Source organism: Mesoplodon mirus (genome assembly GCF_964341445.2).
Source record: "Mesoplodon mirus genome assembly, chromosome: 13".
Lineage (NCBI taxonomy): Eukaryota > Metazoa > Chordata > Mammalia > Artiodactyla > Ziphiidae > Mesoplodon > Mesoplodon mirus.
In genome coordinates, this window is record NC_138989.1 from 83758253 (window position 1) to 83771085 (window position 12833).

A 12833-nucleotide genomic window follows, 5' to 3' on the forward strand; every position below is an offset into this window, starting at 1 on the left:
TGCATCTTGAAGAATCTAAAACAGGGCAATAATTCCGAGCTTCAAGCTGGTTTCTGTTATTTTATTGTGTTACTTGTGAATGACCAGTGTTCTTCCAATGTGGGAGCATAGTCAATGTAAAAGCTGACTGATGCCTCCACGTTTCCTGTCACCAAGGAGCCTAAAAGCGCAAGGGAACAAAGGCTCCACGGGCTTTCACTTAGAGAAAAGCGATTACCAGCTGCAGCGCGTATGTGCTGAACACGTTTTAGGGCACATTTTAATTCATTCCCCAATTTCATATAACCCTTTGCTCAGCCCCCCGTGGAATTTGGAGAAGAGCAGATCAGCATTCTCTCAGAAGCAAACTTTCGAGAAAGTCTGTATGAGAATATTTAATCTTTCCTGAAGCTCAAAAAATTCTCGATGAGTTAGAATACTGTTTTGGGGACTTCCCTTGGAATTAAAATTTGAAGATTAACACAAACATCTATATTTCATGTTTTCCTTTGGGCCACTTTAATTATGTGCTGTTATATTTTTGATAGAGCTTTTGAAAGACTATATTTAAAGGAGTCAATAATACAAATTAATGATCTTTCAGAAAACAGGATTATGTGGTATTTCTGGATACTTCGAGTGAGCATAATTTTGTTCATGGTGCTTTTTAACTATATCACTTATATAGGAAATGTCTAGATCCTTTGAAATATTATACTCAAATCATGAGCATCCTCTCTCCTTTTTTCTTTTCTTTCTTTTTCTTTTTTTTGCGGTACACGGGCCTCTCACCGTTGTGGCCTCTCCCGTTGTGGAGCACAGGCTCCGGTCACGCAGGCTCAGCGGCCATGGCTCACGGGCCCAGCCGCTCCGCGGCATGTGGGATCCTCCCGGACCAGGGCACGAACCCGTGTCCCCTGCATCGGCAGGCGGACTCTCAACCACTGCGCCACCAGGGAAGCCCCTTCTTTTTCCTTTTTTGAACCTCAAGTCATATAAATACATTAGAAAAAAAAATACTAAACCAAATTTGTTGAGATAATAATAATAATAACGTTTTATACCTTTTTGCTACATCTTATCTTTTTTGGGGGTGTATTGAGTCGATACAGAAATCAAAATGCATGGGTCTTATTCTCAGAAGCTTTAGTTATGCACATCTAGGATCTTCCTGTCTGCACTTTTATGACTTTAAGCCACTTACTTTAATGTGATAGTCATAACATTCACTTTTGTAGGATGATGAAGTCACACTCATCTACAAATCCCCAGCAGAGAAGAAACTTTATGATATGCACAAAGTGATCATTACTGACAGACCAGAGAAGAGACTTACTATGATGTGTGTAACGTGGTTAACCTGCACAGAAATTTTGCATGTTTGTAGATGAAATTTGGGGTAGAAAATACCCATTAGACCATCACCATCTACCCTATAACATTACTAGTTTTAAGTACTTTTGTTTAGAATTTTAGTCAGTCATTCTAGTTTTAAAGTAAATCCAACAACGTAAGTGACAAAAATGTATAAGCACAATTTTTAGTAGCTCCTCTTTCCTCAGCCAGCTATGTTATATTGCACTTTTCAGCCTTGTTCATTGTCCTGAAAGATATGCTGGGTGATAATTAAAACCACACATACCAAAGGATGGAAGAAAAGACTAGACCAATTTAATAAGGATAAAGTTAGGGAATTGCATTTCAGCTTAATGATATCACATACTCCACATCTCCTTTAAGGACTGTTTGATGTCCCTAATTAACTGGTCATTAGTGACATCAATCCCCCTGCCGGCTTTAATCAAGGTTCAAACTTAAAGCACATGGGGCACTAACTATTCACCAAGGCACATAAATTAGCTCAAAACGTCTCTCTTCAGGTAGAGTCTGTGAAAGCCATTTAACAGTCCATTTTCGTGCTACACCCAAGAGAACAAGTGAAGGAGTGTTCTGGTGTCAAGGTGTGCACTTCAGCACCTAGTAATTACCAAGGGATTTTTATATCAGCCAAATTAAGTCAATTAAATGTAATACAGACAATTCATTTTTACATATTGAGAAATTAAAGTATATCCGGGAGGGGAAATACAGATGAAAAATCACTGATTAGATTTTGAAAGAAAATACTAGTCTACCTTACATTTCAACATCTCTTAATATGTGACAAGGAAAATAATAGTTGTATCATCAATGATTGGGGTGTTCAGGTGGATTAATTAGAATGTAGATGGGCTCTATTACATGCTTCCCATCACAGTATCTTACATAGTTTTCACAGTTTTGAGCCTTTTACTGCTTCTTTATATTCTCCACTACAGAGTATGCATTACAGGAAATGATTGAAATTATGTATCTGCAAATTCCAAAGCACTAACTATGTGTACCTCTAAAACTGTTAAATTTTCACACAGTCTCCAGACATAAGTTCCCACTATCCCTGGTTTTCCAGGTTTAACCATTGGCAGATCCCCTGTACTTTTTACTCAACATTTCACTAACTGATCATTCCTGCAAAATTCACTGAAGTGATAGATACTATTTTACATCCATTTCTAGCTTTCAAGAACTATGAAGGGTTTCAGATTTTACCTTACTGCATGCTAATGAATAAGATTGCAGTGGTATTACGGATGTTGGGAAAAGACACAAGACCCCTGGGTTGCAGATCAAAGACTATATACTACTCAGGTCAAAAGCAGTTGTCAAAGGATAGGTTGGCCACATCCATTCCTGCATACCAATTACCCGCTGCGCAGTACAGGTGGCCTAAGATGGAATCCGGTATTGGGTTGCATTTCAGGAGAGTACCACCTGAGCCTTATTAGTGGCCTGTAATATATTCAAGCATGCCCTTTTTCCGAGAGGAGAGGTCACCTCAGCCCTCAAGTTTGCTCACTGAAAACACAGCTTAGAGAAGTGGTCTAAAAAAAGAGAAGTCACATCCTTGCAGTCTTGGCATCCCAGCAAGACACGGAGGAGTGCAAGGGACCCACAGAAGAATGTGTTCCAATACTAGCTTCCATGACATCCTGGCACCAGCCTTGTCATTACCAAGTTCATCATTTGTTTCCTTTCCTCCAGGACCTCAAGATACCATGTATCCTGCACAATATAGCCATATTAATTGTCCAAAGGCTTTTATATAATTTTGTCACTCTCTCATTTAATACCCTTCAATACTGCATACTTAGACTGCTGATTGTGGGTGTGTGTGTAAAATTCTAGCATGCAAAACTATTCTCCCCATTAAAACACAATAGCCACGAAATCATGTAAATTCAACAATGCCTTGCAAATTTCATTAATTCAGATGACAATTTAGAGTTATTAAGGAGAGGTACATGCTTTTTGAGACACTAAACACAGGTAGTATATATTTACTATGTAACAGAATTACATATACATTTTAATATTTGAAATTTTCAAAATGTAAGAGAAGTACCCCAAATCTAAATTTTCTTACTATGTCTGACATAATTCAAGGTATATAATTAAACTATAAATTTATATTTTGCATATTATCCTGAAAAGTGTTTAGAAGTTTAATAGTCCTTACTGTGAAATCTTATTTGAATATCTAATTTGCAGATTTATATCACCAGAACGCAATTTAAAAATTGAAAGGCCCAAATCAGTCTCTCTCTACCCAACATTTCCACTCTAATTTTCTTATGTTTCTTTATTTATCTAAGAATTTAATATATTTGGGGTATTATATCAAAGACCAAAAGCTAAAACTGATTCTATTCTAGCCTAGGAACATGAATCTGTCTACATTTTCCACCTGGTTGCATACACTTTTTATTTTTAATAACTTTGTCTTTAAAAAGAAAGGGATATTATAAAGGGTAGTTTTGATTTATTGTCCTGTCTTTAAGTACTGTCCGTATTTCCAAAAACTCTACTTTGTGCACGTCTGCGGATAGAGTTTTAGTGAATCAGGAAGCTTGATATTTATCAAAACGTTCTCTACTCTCTAAGCTGCTCAGCCTTATTCTCCATTCATTTAATTGCTTCTCTTTGGATACTCCTGGGTGCACATGATACGTTCATTTATTCCACCTGAAAGAGTGCCATATTTTTTTTCAAAAATGATGAAGCTATATTAAAATTCCTCTTGACTCAATATACCTCAATCTGACATGCGACTGAACTTTTCCATCCTTGATACCTTGCTACATTCCTAGTTTTAATAATACTACTCTTTCACTTCTAAATTATTATTATTATTTTGTGTGTGTGTGTGTGTGTGTGGTACGCGGGCCTCTCACTGTTGTGGCCTCTCCCGTTTCGGAGCACAGGCTCCGGACACGCAGGCTTAGCGGCCACGGCTCACGGGCCTAGCCGCTCTGGGGCATGTGGGATCTTCCCGTACCGGGGCACGAACCCGCATCCCCTGCATCGGCAGGCGGACTCTCAACCACTGCGTCACCAGGGAAGCCCTCTAAATTATTTTTAAAGAACATTTTATATAACTTTTCAATTGCATTGTATGTTACCTTAAACTTTGGAAGTGTAAATTAACCTCACTGAGGGGGTAAACCTCGCAGCTGACCCAGTACCCTTCTCTTGTCTTTCCCCAGCACATCCACCCAAATGCGGAGCTTCCTCTCCAGAGTACTTTGAGAATCAGCCTTTGTGTGGTATAAAAGCCTAGGACTGCCTCCTAAGGGAATTAGCAAATATGTATCTGTCTTGAGATCACAGAGAGACATGTGAATTTTTGTTGCTGATTTTATATTAAATAGTTGAACAACACTTTCTCATCTTATTTAGGGTATATCAGCATTTCATTAATGTTGAGTCTTTATATTCCGCACCTACAAGCTAGAAAGCAGTATTTTTCTGTAAAAATAAAATATTGCCGGTAACTTATAAAACTATTTATTTAAAGTGTATTTTCTGTATTTGTCAAGCAATACAGGGAAATGAAGATTTAGGACCTGATTTAAAGCAGAGTTATAAAGCCTCTGGGCCCCATGGTAATACGGAAAGCCAGTCAGCAGTCAGCCTGTGCAGCACAAATCAGCAACACCTCCGGTGACAGGGCTTGGGTAGGGTCGGGATGCATACTGATTCAGGTGCCATGAAAAGAATTTAACACCCAAGCAATCCTATGAACTTGACTTTTTGGGGGTGCCATTTCTGTGGTATGCACACTCATATACAACATGCAGTCACACTGGTGGGCATCGTGGCACTCAGAGCTAATTGATATTCCAGTGTCCATTCTCACCTGTACTGTCCCAGATCTTACAGGACAACACTGATGCTCAGTTAGAGACCACAGTTCCTAGCTTCCTTTAAGGTTGGATGTGACCATATCACTAGTTTTGGCCATTGGGATATGAGCAGAAAGATTGCCTTGGACTTGACCATTCCCACTTTCTGTTGATTGGGGGTGCACAGGACCGGAGCAGACCCCTTGAACCCAGAGAAGGGCATAAATGGGTTAGTGTCAGAGCCCCCATCAACCTGGAAAACGACGTCCTGTGGAATAAAGCACAGACCATTACAGTGGTGGAAAAAAAGCTCTGTTTTGTTTGAGCCACTGTATTTTGAGCTCATTTTGTTGCAACAACTAATTCTATATCATATGAATACAAGCCAGATACCATAATTAGATTTCGTTGATATTGTCATATTTTATTCTTGCCTGCCGAGTGCTGAGCTATCACACACTTCATTGTCAGTACCGGTCTGTGTGTGGGAGGAGCTGAGCCAGTCCTCTCTATCTATATTGCTTCCAATTTTACAGAAACTTGGTTATATCTACATCCCACCTGTTCTCATCATAGTTTCCTTTTCCATTTGACCAACTCCCAGATTTTTTCTCCTTGACTCCTTTATCCCTCTTGTCCAAAATTACATCCCAATTGACAAAGCCGCCTAGACTCTCTCTAAGTGTTCTTCCTTTCACATGTTTTTCTTACTATTGCTGATATCACTCTACATATTCAATTTTATCATGCAATTTTATTGTATTTTCAGTAAACATGTGTAACTTTTTACCTTTTTCCCAAAGTATTTCTACTAACTTGTTTCATTTTTAAAAAATGGCATCCCTCTAATATCATATTGCTCCTTTGGAATCTCTTGAATTAAAAGTGTTATTTTGTCTATTCATAAAATAATGGTTTGGGATTTTCTCTTCCGAAGGAGAGAACAAATTTAGAGGTGGAGGCAATTGAGAGAACAACCATTTACATTGGATTTGATTTTAGCCACAATTATGCCAATGGTGAAAATGCACGTACTGGGTTATGTTGTGCATTAATAGAATAAGCTGGTACAAATTCCTTCTTGATTCAGAATACTTATTACTTACCAGGCCCAACTCTTTTCATTGAAACAAATTTGTAATAAAAATAATATTATATTTAATCAAAATACCTAAACTGACTTAAACAGACAGATAAGCCATTAGTCTCAAAGCCACTTTGAAACAAATGCAAACTTTTAGAAGACAGACCCGTATCTTCGTTATAATTTTGCCCTGGAGCGTGCATCTACCTAGCACATAGAGTTCCACAATTTTTAAAAAAATTTATGGAATATCCTCTTCTTTCCTGATACGGCCTGGGGCCACCCATCATGTCTTGAATTAGAACAGCACATAATTATCTCTCCATTTGTTATCCACCAACATCTATTGTTTTAAATGCTGTGACATATATGTATAGATTGTCTTGGAATCAGTAGCAGATGGTAGCATGGCAGAAGCATAAATCAAGCCAAAGAAAGTAGGAGTAAATAAAAGAATAAAGGCTGGGTTTCAGGCAGTAAAGACAGCCATTTACTGGGATTGATGCCATATCCAATGGAGGGTAAAATGAGAGCATTTTCTTAATTATTGACAGAAACACAGAAGTGGTGGAAGTTCAGAGAAGAGAGGAATATGATGGATTTAGAGAAAGTGCACAGGTGACGAAGAGCTGAGCTGATCAGGGTCTTTTCGGACTGCTACAGCTCTCCTGGATTTGATTACATTGCCTACCTTACTCAATACCTTTCCAATAGTCAGTGATGTTAATACATGCCATTGTCCTAGGGTAATGTGATGTTTGATTCCGTCCTTGTAGCAGCATCTCCTCCAGCGTTAAACTTGCCCTCGATTTTCTGGCATCCCCTCTCCTCTCTTCACCACCCACCACCCCTGTGACACTCACACAACAGACCATACACTGGCTCCCCTATGAGAAGCAGAGTGTATTCTACTGGGGTCATTGGAGAACCCTAAGTAAGGATGCATCGCTTGGCCTTTCTCCTTCAGGATTTTAGGAATAAAATTGCACAGGGACCTTGTATTTTTGAGGTCTCTTGTCCTTGCAAAGTTCCTGCCAAACCTCCAGTGTCAATTTTCTCACTTAATAAACTTGATATTAGAATGTCCATTTGCTCACACTTTAATATATTTCTCACTGGGTCACCACTTACACGAGGAGGCAACATGATCTTTATTGGATTAAGATCTGGGATACCTCAAAACTCTCCAGCTTCAAATTTACTTTTATTTTCTAATTTAAGAATCTTTATTCTCATTTTTCTTAAGTCAAATGGCATAGGTATTTGTTGAAGACCTAAGCCCCCCAGTGTGATTCTACTATTTCCATCCCTGGTTTACAAATGAGGATACCGAGGAGCAGAGATAATCCGTGATTTTCCTAAGATCCCACTGTTCATAAGTAACAAAGCTGGAAATAGAAGCCAGGCAGCCTGTGACAAAGGGTTAAGTACTGCATTAACAACTCTACCAACTCTGGATCCAAGTGTTGCCATGTTAACATTTTGCTTTGGAAGCTGCAGCTATTTTATTTATCATTCCCTCTTGCTACAGATACAATTATTCTTTTCTGATATCAAGATCTTTAATCCCTTTGCTCAGCTCTATTCTCTAAGGATATTAGTTCCAATTACAGAAGACCTTCCAAAACAAGACTGGACAATTCACCTTGTTATTTCCTCATGCCCACGTTTCCAGTTTCTGTCATAAGGGCTACTAAACATAAAATTCCAAGAAGAGGGAAAAGAGGAAAACACCAGTCATGGGAATTCTATTCTGCTTTCTTCTTGGGTGATGCATATTGCTTGTGTGGAGAGAACACCACACAGAAAGAAGGCATTCTGCAGACAGACATCCTAGGGTCCCTGGGTTTTTGGAAGGCAGAAAGGATGAGATTATTTCACGAGCCAACTCAGCGTTGTAGACATATGGAAGAATGCAAGCAAGTTCAAGGGTGGTTCAGCTGAAATCAGACTGTTGTTCCCATGTGTGAATTCATGCATGCTGTATATTTTTCCGAAAATGCTTGGAGATAGAGCACCGATGCATGTGCACTCTTAATCCCCATAGAAGTAAAAGTAACTTTGGAAATATCTGAAAGTAGTTTGTCACCTGTTATAAGTAAGGGTAGCTATATGATTCATTGTGCAAACTGAGAAACTGCTGAGAATGAAAGGAGATGGTATTAATATCATACTAGGACAACAGTATGCCTGGTACTGACCCAGGCAGACCAGAACAAATGATCCATATTTATAAGACTTGGAATTTTTGTCTATTTCTAAGATTTATTTTTTTCCTTTATATTTAATATTTATAAATGGAACTAGGGTCTGAATTAACATTCTCCTTCTGTGGCCATTTTTTTGTGGAACGTGATATAGTTTCAATTAGTGGGTTTAAACCTTATTTTATATCTGGATGGTTTCATTTGACTTTTTTAAGTTCTATGTGTTTGTCCCTTTAATAATATATAAAGACATTATTATATTAAACATTTGTTCATTTTCATTTTAATAAGCTTACTTTCACATTGTCATCTTGTTCCCTGTTTTAAAAAATTTGCCTTTGTGTCTTTTATTTTTAAAAACAAATCTCTTGTATTGATACAGACATACAGAAAGTGGCATAAACTCTGACTGTTTACCTCAGTGGATTTTCACAGTAAACACACCCATAAAATCACAAGGCAGATCAAGAAATAGACCCTTAACAGCATCTCACAGGGCCCCTGCATACTTCCTTCTAGGGTTTTCCAGCACAGTTACCATTGTCTATCTTCTATCAATATTGAATACTCTGTCCATTTGTGAGCTGTACATAAGTAGAATCTTAACACATTCCCAAGTTTTCTTTCATTCAACATCATGTTTGCATGACTTTTTCATGCTGAATCGTGTGGCAGTAATTGGTTCATTTTCTTAGCTGTACTGCATTTCTTAGTATAAAAACAAATCACCATTTATTTTATCACTCTTTTGATGACAATTTATAACATTTCCACTATTTTGCCATACATATCTTCCATTTTTTTCCAAGGATAAGATTTGCAGTGTTTCTTAATCTGGTCATTTCAGGAGAAGACAATGTTTAGTATTATAAAACAAGAGCATTTACAATATTTTCACATCTTATTACATTTCTCAGTGGTGCACGTAGTGTACACTTCCATTTGTATAAGGTTCAAAATTAGCAAAACTAATCTTCACTGCATAAAATTAAGACAGTGGTTACTTCTGAGGTATAGGGAAGGGAAGGAAAGCTTTGGGGATATTAGTAATTCTGTCTTGCTATGAGTTTCAGTGGCAGAGGAGTTTACAGTTTGTGAAAATTTATTATGATTTGTGTAATTTTCTAAGTGTATACTAAACATAAGATCTAAAAATGAATTATTGAGTGGGTCAGATTATAATCCCTATGTACAAATCATAGGGCAGTTACCTTTTTATTTCACTGGATGTTCTTCTTACTGGATGCATAAAAATAGATCTTTTCAACACCTCTTTGGAAAATAATTTGGAAGGGAAGTTGGAAATAAGGGTGCCGTATCAACTCAAGATTCTATGGACTTAACACTTAATAGCTGTGAACAAATATTTGGTAATTCTCCAACCCATTCTCCGGTACTCTGATTTGTTGATTTAACTCATGTAATTTTTCTTTTTCTCTAGTAAGAACAATGTTAATAATATCTTTAAGCAAATAAAATAATCCTATTAGAAGAAAAAGCAAAGATGAAAACTATTAGAATTGGGTTAGCTCTCAACTGTGATACATGAGTAGATAAGCAACTCTGACTTGTAAGCAGCTTCTGAGCTGCTTGAAAGTAGCAGAGAATTATAGGACTAAAGATAGCTAAGATATTTATCATGTTGCTTATAAACCATTGGTTAGAGCCCTATTTGTGTTATCATTTAGAGACGGCAATTTATCTGCATCCGTTGTTCATCAATATAAATATTTTATACATAGCAGTTTATTAGTTGGTTATGTATTTTAGTCCTTGATTCTCTTGAGGGGTGTAATGTTGTATAACTTTACTCATTAGCGTTTGCTCTGCCTCTGTCCTGAGGCCACTCACAACAGCTATTTTACTGTTACAGGTAGAAGTCAGTGCCCTGAGTCCTTTAGCTTGAATGGGTATAAACATATACGGGAATGTATATGTTATGGACTGAATGTTTGTGTCACCCCCAACTTTATGTGTTGAAGACCTAAGCCCCCCAGTGTGATGGTGTCAGGAGATGGGGCCTTTGGGAGGTGACTAGGTTGAGATGAGGTTCTGAGGGTGGGGCCCCAGGATGGGATTGCTGTCCTCCTAAGAAGAGGAAGAGACCAGAGTTCTCTCTCTCCCTTTCCACGTGCACACAAAGAAAAGCACCTGTGAGGACAAAGAGATGGCGGCTATCTCTGAGACAGGAGGGGGACCTTCACCAAGAACCTAAACTTTGTACCTTGATCTTGGACTTCACAACCTCCAAAAGTGTTAGAAATAAATGTCTGTTGTTTAAGCCATCCAGTATATGACATCTTATAACACACTGGCTAAGACAACATCTAACTCTATCAAAAGCCAAAAAGGAGCACCTTGATCAATGAGACTTTTAACATTTTTATTATTTAAAAATTTTTTAAGAAACTTTTATTGAAATATAGTTGATTGACAATGTGGTATTAATTTTTGCTGTACAGCAAAGTGATTCTTTTCCATTCTGGTTTATCACAGGATATTGAATATAGTTCCCTGTGCTATACAGTAGGACCTTGTTGTTTATCCATCCTATATATAATGCATTAGTCACACTGGGTGACTAATAACCAGCTCTAGAGCATTGTTTTTCACGTAAACTTGAAAGCATAAACATATTATAGTCATAGGCTTCTGCTTCCACAAAGAACTTCTCACTGGGTGGTTCCTTTATTGGTTTATTTTTTTCCCTCTTATTTAACTACTAAGAGAGAAAACCTTTCTCATAAGGACATAGAATGAATAGTTGGAGGACCCAGCATTTTGGCTCCCTGAATTTTGTCCACACGTTTTCAACCTGGCCTGCGTGTGTTTGTGTTGTTCTGGGAAGTTATATTACGCTAAACGGTGGAAATTGTAGGGGTATAGATATGTTTTTTATTCTCCACCTGATGCTCATGTTTTATTTCTCATTCCTGCCCCAAATGATTTAAGATTGTGTTTTCCTTATTTGATGAAAACAATGGAAAGGCTTGGCTCCCATGTAGGATTGCTTAATGGATGATGTTGTATCACTAGCCTAACTAAACAAAACTGTGTTTTAAACCTACTCTTCTCTTACTATTTATAATCATCTAACTGCACTCACTTTGCTTAGCCCTTTGATAATCTATCTTGAATTGTTTACCGTTTAAACATCATCATTATGTTAGTTAACAGGATTTAAGAAATGTCAGGAAAGTCTTAATATTTTCCAATAAAGTCTGAGTAGACATTATGGGCTGAGTTAGTTTGATCCTCATAAATTAGGCCTCTTGAAAGATAATATTTCAGCCAAAAAGTGTATATTTTTCTGTCAGAGAAGTAAGAAAAGAAAAGATGAGTGCCCCTAATGGCAGGTTTATTGTGAATGCTCTATTGTCTGTCAGCTCTGAAGAAGGAGGCAGCAGGAGTCAGTTTGAAACCCACAACTCTCTGGAGTCTCAACGTATTCAACAACTTACTCAGCTGGGACAATTTATTATTTTGCAACCCGCTCTGTAAGATGACAAGATTAAATATTCAGTCAATATTGCAGTGCTGGCTTTTGTCACAAATATATTTAATTTAATAAAAAGCACTGAATGACCCATTTATCATATAGTTACTGTTTTACACATTGAATTTGTTGACTCCATCTCTTTTTCAGTGGCATTAAGAACATTAATTAATTCATGACTATGATATGTCATCCACAACAAATGCCCCTAGAGTTCTGGCAGGTTAAAAACTGGCCAAATATACATCTCCTAATGACATTTATCTTTGTACTTAAGGGTATTACATATGATAATATAGGGATTCTCCAATAGAAAGTGTCTATAGAACAAATATGTCATGATTTATTTTTCAGTGTGGGTTACGAGTTGCCATGGGTTTATACCACATTTCAAGGTCTGTTACATGCACAACACTGAATCCAGGGAAAATTTCCTTCCAAATTTTAGCTTATAATATCCAATACAGAAATATATATATTTAGAATATCAGAATGCCTTAGAATTTAGAAATATATTAGATTTAGAATATTTTTCAGGAGCTCTCTGCATTTTGGAAAAATAAAATTTGGCTTTCTGAATGTATCTTGTATTATTTAAATTAGTGTGTGATCCCTTCAGATTTTTTTTTTTTTTTGCATTCCAGGTATTGTTTAATTCCAGTGCTCTTAAAATTGATCCCTCTGTAATTTTCCAAATTCTTGTAAGTTTTATATGGAAATAACCATTTAATTTTCAGACAGTAGCTGACTAGCCAAGTATTCAGTTAGGGGCTAGGAGGAAAAAATATTAATAGTTTGATTTTTTTATATCTATGTTCCCTAATATTTTGAGTATAGCTAATTAT